Consider the following 12,444-nt stretch of genomic DNA (forward strand, 5'->3'; position numbering starts at 1 on the left):
ATTTACATGGTTATCAAACGTCACACCAGGGTAAGCCTACACGAAACACAGCCCTTACTTTATGTGTTTCTAAAATCCCGTATGGGAAAAATGAATGTTGGAAAACCGATTGGAACCATTTCCCTGTTTGACTGCTAGGTTTCATGGGTATTATGACACCTCCACTGTGGGGCTTTATTGACCGCCATACGTGGTCCTCTGTAGCTCAGCTGGTAGAGCACGGCGCTTGTAACGCCAAGGTAGTGGGTTCGATCCCCGGGACCACCCATACACAAAGAAAATGTATGCACGCATGACTGTAAGTCGCTTTGGATAAAAGCGTCTGCTAAATGGCATATTATCTTATTATCTTTATACAAAAACTCCCTGCTTGGTGGGCGAAACAATGAAAAAACGCCACCTGCTGGACGGAGACAGATATTCTGCTGTGTTGGGCCTCTCTCTTCCTCTCTGCTTTGGCTTTAAAGCCACCGGTCGGCCATATTGGTACTCCCCAGTAGGAGCAGAACCCTGGATCTGGTTCGTTCAGCCATTCCTATGGAGAAAATTAATGGGGAAAGAATAGGGTTTTGGGATAAACACAGAAAATAACGTCTTAGGTTAACACAGCCTTAGGAGATCTTATATGTTTTGTTCTATTTACATTTTTACAATTTAGTCATTTAGCAGACGCTCTTATCCAGAGCGACTTACAGTTAGTGAATGCATACATTCTTTTTTTTTCATACTGGCCCCCCGTGGGAAACGAACCCACAACCCTGGCGTTGCAAACGCCATGCTCTACCAACTGAGCTACATCCCTGCTGGCCATTCCCTCCCCTACCCTGGACGACGATGGGCCAATTGTGCGCCGCCCCATGGGTCTCCCGGTCTCGGCCGGCTACGACAGAGCCTGGATTCGAACCAGGATCTCGAGTGGCGCAGTGCCTTAGACCACTGCGCCACTCGGGAGGTTGCCGAAATGAGTAGGAGATAACATCTATGAGATAACATCAGTCAGTTAACATGACCTTTATGAATTATGAAGCCTTTTTTTATTACATAAATACTTCCAACCAATTTGTTCATCAAAAGCAATATGCTGGCCAGAAAAAGGGCAGTTATTTGAAAACGTATTCATGGGTTGCACGTTGCGTCACTATTGTTTTGAAGGTTCGTTTTAGGACTGATGCCCAACAGAGCATTCTACTCAATGCATCCTCATTGGGGGCTGATGAAGATTTGGTCGAAAGTTTATTACTGTGGCTTGAAAACACGATGACATTTCTAAAGAAGGCAAATCATTAGTAGGAAAACCTTTTGTTGTCATTTTGATGTCGCTGGATTTACTTTAGATGCAGTATAACGTTAGCTAGCTAAGATTGAGGGGAGACCTCCAGATTTGAGCTTTTCTAACGTTAGCATTGCTAGCTATTTTGAACAAACTTTGCTAGCTAATGACATTGCCATATGTCTAAAGTAAATTTGACAACATGATGATGGCAAAGTTGTTTCCTACCAAATATGTGCCTACTTTAGTAATGTCATCGTATTTCCAAGCCCCTATAGTGTCATTTAGATGACAGTTATTAGCCCCCGTTCTACTTTTGAGCATCAAAATGGCTGCAGCGTCTTTAAAACGTTGATAACAATGGCAATGATGCGACCATTGAGGGAGGTCCATTATCATTTCTATATACTTTTAGACGTTCAAGAGAGGCCTGGAGTTTTTTTTACTCAAACCTCCCGCGGGCTGGATTAAATAGGCTCGTAGTCCGGATCCGGCCCGCAGGCCATATGTTTCCCACCCATGTTGTAGTCCAATGTTAAACAGTCATTGTCTTAAACCCAAACATAATTACGGGGTAGGATGGTCAACCTCTCCTTCTACTAGTGAGAGAGATTGGTTTCTGACAGGTGATGTATGCTGAGAAAGATGATACTTTTTCTGATATTTTTAACTGGCAGTAATGCTATTATTGTATGATTAGCCCTTGACTTGTACACCTGACCAATGCATTATAGTAATAATAGTTATAGGCAGTCTAAAGGGAGGAGGTCAGAGACCTGGCAGTGTTGTGCCAGGACAACAACCTCTCCCTCAACGTCAGCAAGACAAAGGAGCTGATCATGGACTACAGGAAACGGCGGGGCGAGCACACCCCTATCCACATCGATGGGGCTGTAGTGGAGCGGGTCGAGAGCTTCAAGTTCCTTTGTGTCCACATCACTAAGGAATTAACATGGTCCATACACACCCACACAGTTGTGAAGAGGGCACGACAGCACCTATTCCCCCTTAGGAGGCTGAAAAGATTTGGCATGTTATTCGTTATTCACTGTGTATTTATTCCTTGTACCACTATTTTTTGTTGTTGTTGATATTTTTGTTTATTTATATCTTTAACTGCGTTGTAGGAAAGGACTTCACTGCATTTCACTGTTAGTCTACACCTGTTGTTTACAAAGCATGTGACAAATAAAATTAGATTTGACAGTAGACAAAATGTCTCCAGGGGGACATTCATCTACACAGGCGAGGTGAATGCCTATCCTTGATGTGAGTCAGCAAAAAAAGGCACTCGAGAATGATAGAAGAATGATACATTCTGTTGACTATAATAAGTAACACATTTCTTTCAATATCCTATACATCACTGTAGCATTCTCCTGTGTCTTGTGGCCCACCACACACTGCTCATCATATGTTATCTGATTTATGGCAAAACATGAAAAGAAACCAAATAATCTAATTTAAAAGTATGTTCACCATCAAACAAACTACTAGCCATTTCGTTAATGCATTAATACAACAATCACAATTAAGAAGGTGTCATAAAGAGGGTTTAAAGCCTGACCTTGCCAAGGAAGGAGGATGATGTCATCTCTCTCTCTCTGGTGAGCTGCTCTGCTAAGTGGGAGATTAATGGCGAGATGATGTCCTGCCATCTCACTTAATGGACCTTGGAGTCATTATTTCCGTTGTGTGCGTAATTCTGCCCAGGCTTATGAGAGGGCAAGAAGCAAACAAAGCAGAAAAACCAATTAGGTGTGGGCAGAACCTTGTACTTAGAGAGTTGGGCCAATGCAGTTTCTGCATTATGATGCATTTACATGACACTTCAACATTCTATGGCAGCCATGTTAGCTCCCCATTAACATTACATGGAGAATATTTTAAAAAAAATACTATTAAAAACTAAAACAGAGATCTATCTATTAAATTACCGAATTATATGGTCTAGAATGAGCATTATGGTGCATTTACATGACACTACAACATTCTATGGCAGCCATGTTAGCTCCCCATGAACATTACATGGGGAATATTTATTTATATACAGTATGTCTGTAAATAATTGCATCCTGCACTTGTATGCCGATGATACTTTTGTGTATGCTATTGCCCCCACGGTTGACCAGACTCTATCTGAACTACAGTCTGCCTTCATTGTATTACAAAACAACTTTATTGACCTGAAATTAGTACTGAATGCAGGTAAAACTAAGTATATGTTGTTCTATAGAGCGCATAAAAATAAGTCTGTACTTTGGATGGTGTCCATATTGATCGTGTCCCTGCTTACAAATATCTGGGCATCTGGATAGATTTAAAAAATGGTATTTTAAAAAGCATATTGATGAGTTCGTTAAGAAGCTGAGAATAAAAATGGTCTTCTTCTATAGAAATAGGTTCTGCAACTAGCTAAATAGTAGAAAGTAGATTATTCAGTCGAAGTTCCTATTGGTCCTAGACTATGGCGACATCATCTGTATGAACGCAGCTGCCACTTCATTAAAGCCGTTAGATGCAGTTTATCACAGCGCACTGCGCTTTATTACGGGCGACAATTTTAGTTTGCGTCACTGCATTCTCTACCAGAAAGTTGGTTGGCCCTCTGAGGTCACATAGGTTGATACATTGCTATGTTTTCATTTATAAAGCCATTTTACAAAAAGTCCCACTGTACCTATCATTACTAAACTTTAGATATATTAGTTACCACACGCAGTCTCTGGGATGGCAAACTCTGGAAATTCCTTTTGTCCCTATGAGTTAGGTAAATCAGCTTTTAGTTTTCTTGCACATTATTTGTGGTACTATCTTCAAAATGTTATGTGATGTTCTGTTGCCTCTCGAGCAATTCAGAAAGCTGATTGAAGACCTTATTACTGATGAATGTGTTTTCTATGACCGTGTTTTTCTTTCTTTCTGCTTGCATTTTGTATTTTCTATTTTGATGTGTGTATTTTAAAGTTGGCCTAACTCTCTAAATATACGGCTCCGGGTGTGGGGTGGGCATATACAGTAAGGGGGGAAAAGTATTGCTGATTTTGTACGTTTGCCCACTGACAAAGAAATGATCAGTCTATAATTTTAATGGTAGGTTTATTTGAACAGTGAGAGACAGAATAACAAACAAAAAATCCAGAAAAACGCATGTCAAAAATGTTAGAAATTGATTTGCATTTTAATGAGGGAAATAAGTATTTGACCCCCTCTCAATCAGAAAGATTTCTGGCTCCCAGGTGTCTTTTTATACAGGTAACGAGCTGAGATTATGAGCACACTCTTAAAGGGAGTGCTACTAATCTCAGTTTGTTACCTGTATCAAAGACACCTGTCCACAGAAGCAATCAATCAATCAGATTCCAAACTCTCCACCATGGCCAAGACCAAAGAGCTCTCCAAGGATGGTAGGGACAAGATTGTAGACCTATACAAGGCTGGAATGGGCTACAAGACCATCGCCAAGCAGCTTGGTGAGAAGGTGACAACAGTTGGTGCAATTATTCGCAAATGGAAGAAACACAAAATAACTGTCAATCTCCCTCGGCCTGGGGCTCCATGCAAGATCTCACCTCGTGGAGTTACAATGATCATGAGAACGGTGAGGAATCAGCCCAGAACTACACAGGAGGATCTTGTCAATGATCTCAAGGCAGCTGGGACCATAGTCACCAAGAAAACAATTGGTAACACACTATGCCGTGAAGGACTGAAATCCTGCAGCGCCCGCAAGGTCCCCCTGCTCAAGAAAGCACCTATACATGCCAGTCTGAAGTTTGCCAATGAACATCTGAATGATTCAGAGGAGAACTGGGTGAAAGTATTGTGGTCAGATGAGACCATAATGGAGCTCTTTGGCATCAACTCAACTCGCCGTGTTTGGAGGAGGAGGAATGCTGCCTATGACCCCAAGAACACCATCCCCACCGTCAAACATGGAGGTGGAAACATTATGCTTTGGGGGTGTATTTCTGCTAAGGGGACAGGACAACTTCACCCCATCAAAGGGACGATGGACGGTGCCATGTACCGTCAAGTCTTGGGTAAGAACCTCCTTCCCTCAGCCAGGGCATTGAAAATGGGTCGTGGATGGGTATTCCAGCATGACAAACCTGGTGGCCTACAAGAAACGTCTGACCTCTGTGATTGCCAACAAGGGTTTTGTCACCAAGTACTAAATCATGTTTTGCAGAGGGGTCAAATACTTATTTCCCTCATTAAAATGCAAATCAATTTATAACATTTCTGACATGTGTTTTTCTGGATTTTTTTGTTGTTATTCTGTCTCTCACTGTTCAAATAAACCTACCATTAAAATTATAGACTGATCATGTCTTTGTCAGTGGGCAAACGTACAAAATCAGCAGGGGATCAAATACTTTTTTCTCTCACTGTATATACTTCACATCTATTCTGACAATTATCAATAGGAGATCGGCTTAATAAGAGGGCCTGTTTCGGAAAAGTGATTTTGCAAGCAATAGCTAAAAGACTCATAACAAGAATATAAATAAAACAACTAACATATTGTTAAGTATTTTATTGTAAGGCAAACACATGTTTATATTCTCTTCTTAAATCTGATTCCTCACAAACAAAAGCATGCCATTTTGGTGGGATCATCAGACCCAGTTATCCAATAAAAGTGGATGTGGTCAAATTGTTAGATTTTCCAGTTGCCAATAAGGGCACTCTACTGTACATTGTGGACCCAGTGTCTGACCAATGGGAACATCAGTGTATGTGCTGTAAACACATGCAGTGGGTGCTGTTCTGTTCCCTGTGTCCCCGAATCCCTCCAATGGTCCTTGGGAATGTCCTGATCTGCTCCAGCCTTCGCCCCGCCGAGACCAAGACGAGAATTTTTTTTTTTTTCTGTGACTAAACAAAAGAAGCGGTAAGTGTGTGAGTAAGTACCATGATGGATTAGCGAGAGATTAGCTAGCCAGCAGTAAGTAAGCAATTTCTGAGCATTGTGTCCCCACGTCCCCCTCCTACTCTCAGGAGATGCTCTCTCCTTCTCACCTGTGGCAGGTTGAGCTGCACACTGGAGCATTTAGGAAACACAAAGCGTTGTTTGAATCATAGAATACCAATGAGATATAGTAATGTGGGTGTTCTTCTTCCCAAGCTTATTTGGTCGGCATCTCTCTCACTAGAATCTGGATTTCCCAGATTCTCAAGAGTAGTAGTGTACCATATTTCCCACACACATCCCGTATGTCCATTCTGATCTGGACCTATCAGGACTGACACATACCTGTTTGTCTGATCCTTAAATACTTCTAGAGAGAGTATCAAATTACATCTACTACCTGTTAATGAAAATGGAGCACTGTCTAGTATAAAACAGACAAATGAGGAAGAACAAGTATGTGTGATGGATGAGCTGTAGGAGTGAATGAGAGGTACTGGGTTGGGCCCAGTAGTGAGGAGAGGCAGCTGTCTGAAAGGTCAGTGCAGTGAGACAGACAGTACAGTGGGCCTGCGCCCACCCTAGCTCTGCTCAGCCACAGAGATAATGGATGGGGAGGCCTCATGGAGCCAGCCGGTCCATTAAGTTGCGTTAATGCCGTTAGGGGAGACTCGCGTGGCTCATCCCTTCATATCCATTTTCAGAGCTGCTCAGTCATAGAGCCAGTGTGCTGGGTGAGCTGAACATCCTCTCTCTCTCTCTCTCTGAAATCCACAGAATCAGTTCTTAGCATCAGAGCAAGGACTTGGTTTATCTTTTAATTTGTTGTGCTGCCTCAGCTTTAGGCAGTGGTTTTAGTACTGTCACACTATCTGTTAAACTTGAGAACAGGTTGGTCTTCTCTGTATTACAAGGGATTTTTATATATTCACACATTTGCAATACAATGGGTTGTTACCCAATCTAATTCATCTACGGTCCATGTGTATGTAGCATGTTGAAGACAGTTCCCACAGTGCACAGTCCTCGTTGAAAGCTGTTGAAAGATCTTTGAAAGGCATTTAATAAGGCATGGGTGTGTAAGTTACCATCTGGGCTTTCACTGATTTCCTGCTATGCTGATTTGAGCAACCACAAGTTACAGTAAATCTAAGCGGATACTACCGAGTTCACAGAGTTTTTGAAATAGCATGTTCCTAATGTGTACTGGGAACTTCGATTGTGAAACAGAGAGTTGCACCAGCTGGCCATGTCTTCATAGAGATCGAATGAGAGCAACATAGTTCATGAATGGAGCACATTGGTTTCAGGGCCAGGCAGGTTGGCAATCTGCTCAGCATCATGACGGGAAAATATGTTGTTTAATGCTTCCCTCCAACCCACAGTAACGACTTCCACTCTCTGACCACCTGACGTATGTCTCTGACACCTCTCCGCTCTCCCAGATATCACTCTATTAAAGAGACTCTGAGGCATGACCAATCTTTCACAGACCCATAACTTAGACTCCTACACTGCCTGATGCTCTCCTGTGTTTAATATAGCTTTTTGTGGATGACTGACTTGTAAAGGTTAGTAAGTGTGTGCAGTCAGGTTCACCTCGACATTCTTGACATTCAAATTTGTCTCAGTCAGGTATTAGCAAGGCTTTCGAAGCTGTTAAATGAACAAATCCTTGAAAGTTCAACTTTTTTTGTGTCAGAGTCACACCCAAAAAAACGGTTTATTTGTAGTTGCACATTAACCTCTTTTATTTTTTTATTTTTTGTAAATGTTGAGGGGTAGATCAGCTTTAATATTGCAGATAGATTGTAACTTCCATCAATGTAATTGTCTGCATCACTTCCAATGTGGGGTTTTTTCTTCTCGCAAATATATATATATAAATATATATCCTTTAAAAATATATATTCCCCTTTATTACTTTCCAACCACACCACCCCTTCCTTAATTAGAGTAAACAACGCTTAGGCCTCTACTTCCAGCTTATACATACTATATACATTTTATGGACACAGTCAATCTTACAATAATTCTATTTTGTTTGTTTTTACTCCTGAACTTCCTCAACCTCTCTGATCATTTTCATGATGTCCATCCGGTTTGCTTCTATATGCCATATCTTTCTAACTGTGCTCTTTCACAAAAGCTCTCAACCTATATACTTATTATGGACACAGTATGCTTTACATTAGTTATCTTGTTGTTATTAGTTGTTATTATTAGTCCCATCCTTCAGCTCCATTCAACACCTCCCATCTATCTCTGAACACCATCCATATTGGATTTCTATTTGCCATATATTTTTCAACTGTGATGTTTCACAAAAGTTCTGAACCCTTCTATTCTCATTGTTTCTACAGATTGTAAATTGAAAATAAACATTTTTGCTAAAAGTATTATTATTGATCGATTTACTATGACTTTTCAGATCACCCAGTAGTGCTATCTGCAGGGTTAGCTCCAGGTAAATATTGCAATCCTTCAGCCATTCCTGGACCTGTGACCAAAAACAAGCTAAAAATGGACAGTACCAAAACAAATGATCTAATGATTCTGTCTCTTCACAGCAAAATCTGCAGAGCTGGGAAGATTGTATCCCCCATATGAATAACATTCTATTGGTAGCAAGAATTTTGTATAATTTAAATTGAAAAATTCTAAGTTTTGAATCTGGCGTCGTTTTGCGTATCAGTTCATAAACACTATTCCATGGAATCGGTACATTAACCTCTTAAGGATCAGACCCTTTTTTTCAATTTTCGCCTAAAATGACATACCCAAATCGAACTGCCTGTAGCTCAGGACCTGAAGCAAGGATATGCATATTCTTGATATCATATGAAAGGAAACACTTTGAAGTTTGTGGAAATGTGAAATTAATGTAGGAGAATATAACACATTAGATCTGGTTAAAGATAATACAAACCAAAAAACGTGTTTTCTATATTTTTTTGGGGTTGCAACATCTTTGAAATGCAAGAGAAAGGCCAGACAGTGATGTGGGATTCTAGATGCAATTTAGATGTTGTCCACCAGATGGCAGCAGTGTGTGTGCAAAGTTGCAGACTGATCCAGTGAAGAATAACATCACTTCACAATATTTTGTATCAAGTCTGCCAGGAGTTTTCCCAAATGTGCCGAATTGGTCATAAATGATGGATCATTAGCTTCCCTACAAAAAAGACACTAACCTTCACACATCTTACATTTACGTCATTTAGCAGACACTCATATCCAGAGCGACTTACAGTTAGTGAGTGCATACATTTTCATACTAGATGGCCGGGCAGGGTGGGTGTGGAGTCAGAGGTCAAACTGTAGAACCTAGTTCCTACATTTGAATATAAAAATTGATTTTTCAAACAAAACTACAGTCGTGGTCAAAAGTTTTGAGAATGACACAAATACTAATTTTCACAAAGTCTGCTGCCTCAGTTTTGATGATGGCAATTTGCATATACTCCAGAATGTCATAAAGAGTGATCAGATGAATTGCAATTAATTGCAAAGTCCCTCTTTGCCATGAAAATGAACTTAATCCCCCAAAAAAACATTTCCACTGCATTTCAGCCCTGCCACAAAAGGACCAGCTGCCATCATGTCAGTGATTCTCTCATTAACACAGGTGAGTGTTGACGAGGACAAGGCTGGAGATCACTGTCATGCTGATTGAGTTAGAATAACAGACTGGAAGCTTTAAAAGGAGGGTGGTGCTTGAAATCATTGTTCTTCCTCTGTTAACCATGGTTACCTGCAAGGAAACGTGCCGTCATCATTGCTTTGCATAAAAAGGGCTTCACAGGCAAGGATATTGCTGCTAGTAAGATTGAACCTAAATCAACCATTTATCGGATCATCAAGAACTTCAAGGAGAGAGGTTCAATTGTTGTGAAGAAGGCGTCAGGGCGCCCAAGAAAGTCGAGCAAGCGCCAGCACCGTCTCCTAAAGTTGATTCAGCTGCGGGATCAGGGCACCACCAGTGCAGAGCTTTCTCAGGAATGGCAGCAGGCAGGTGTGAAACCCACATATTCTGACAAACTCCAAGCATTGATTATGCAAGAATGGGCTGCCATCAGTCAGGATGTGGCCCAGAAGTTAATTGACAGCATGCCAGGGCGGATTGCAGAGGTCTTGAAAAAGAAGGGTCAACACTGCAAATATTGAATCTTTGCATAAACTTAATGTAATTGTCAATAAAAGCCTTTGACACTTATGGAATGCTTGTAATTATACTTCAGTATACCATAGTTACATCTGACAAAAATATCTCATAACACTGAAGCAGCAAACTTTATGAAGACCAATACTTGTCATTCTCAAAACTTTTGACCACGACTGTACACTACATTTGATCTCTGGGACCCTCAGGATGACAAATCAGAGCAAGATTACTGAATGTAAGTACATTATTTACCTTCAGAGGTGAATGTATCAAACTAGTTGCCGTGATAATACTTTTGTTGTTGTGCACTATCCTCAAACAATAGCATGGTATTTTTTAGCTGTAATAGCTACTGTAAATTGGCCACTGCAGTTAGATTAACAATAATTTAAGCTTTCTGCCCACATAAGACATGTCTATGTCCTAGAAAGTTGGCTGTTGTTTACAACACCATTCTAGTCGCATATTGAGCAACAACCGTCCCGTATAAAGGACACCAATCCTTTTTTTTGTTTGAGTCACACCCCAAAAAAATTGTTTATTTATAGTTGCACATTAACACATTTATAGTACAAATAAAACATTCATTAAACTTGTTTTGATCCCTTAATATCGTGTTTACACCTAGTTTGAATCAAGGTTGCATCAAACATTCCCCTCCGCCCCCCCTAAAAGCCCTGATTTATCCTAGACTGAGGCCTTGCATTCCACGCCCGTCTCTTGTCATGTTTTCATTCGCCTGGCCTGCGGATCACAAAGGAGCACTGTGCCAGGGCCTCCCTTGACCTTCTCCTCTCAGACATGCTCTGAGAGCGGGAATCAGCCTCTGACAGCCTAATAAATACAATAACAAATTGCGGCAGGTCAAAAGTATGTGGCGTGGGCCGAGCTGTTAATGTAATGAACTCAGTTATGGAAATACAAGGCAATTAAACTCCCATGGTGCCTTCTGGGCCAGACGGGTGGCGGACTGGCTGTGGACGATGGTGGGAGAATAGGGCCATTTTAGTGGCCCACAGGAGTAGGAAATATGCTCTGTGTGATTGAGCTTAAAAAGCCACTGAACACTCTGATTGGCATGTGTTTTTCTGTTGCTCATTAGAAAAATGAAATTTCAGTCTTGGAGGTGTGTTTCCTGACCAATTCCGCATTTGGTTAATGATGTTTGTCCCCCATGAGACACTGTAGACGTGGAAGCCTATTTCATTTCCTCTAAATCCCCAGAATGAATCTAAAACAACTTTTGATGTTTTCGCCAAGGATGTTTTAGTTGCTCAATTTTACATCTAACTAAGGTGTTGGTGCAGTATTTCTCAAGTAAAAAAATGTGCGACGTGGACATAGTCAAATCAAAACCCAACCTTCATTTACCCATTGTGACGCAAGGCTGTTCCAAACTCAGTTTTAGACGAGACAGACTTTATGACCAAAATTATCCTATTTACACTTTGTAGTCAATTTTGACACTAGAATAACTGTTTCTGATTCATATTGATGCTACATAGGCCATTTTCAAAGGGATTCGTTGCATTTTAAAGGCAGTCGCTCTTTAAACTTCAATTAGTCATGAGGATTGTCCTGGGGTGACATCAGGGTTGGGGGCCATTGTCACTCACTCACTCTTGTGTTTGTTTTGGTTGTTGTGCTGACTGCTAATAGCTGGTCAGTCAAAGGGTAAAAGATGGAGGTACAGGCTTTTGTTCTGAGTTCAAATGTAGGCCTACATGATGTTGTTAGAAAAAAAAAAGATTAATTATTTCAATAAATTAATTATTTCAAATTGTTATTCAGAATAGGCCGTACTTTGCTACTAAATATGGACCTACAGTAGTGTTAGAGAGTAGGCTGTCCATGTAGCTTGGTCCATATAGGCATTGGTATTACCATACATATAACCCCACAATATGAGTCATTTATAAATTCCAGGCAGGTTACCACCTGCAGTATTGCTCCATAGTGTATCCAAACCTAACTGGAGGCTAAATCAAACATGTGACACTGAGCTGCTCCAATCAGGGAGGCCTAATCCCAGATTTAAACCACATATGTTTGGTATTTGGTTGGGCTACCGGATGGATGAACTGTAGCTGGGAG

This window comes from Coregonus lavaretus (assembly GCF_964263955.1).
Source record: "Coregonus lavaretus genome assembly, contig: HAP1_SCAFFOLD_4146, whole genome shotgun sequence".
Taxonomy (NCBI): Eukaryota; Metazoa; Chordata; class Actinopteri; order Salmoniformes; family Salmonidae; genus Coregonus; species Coregonus lavaretus.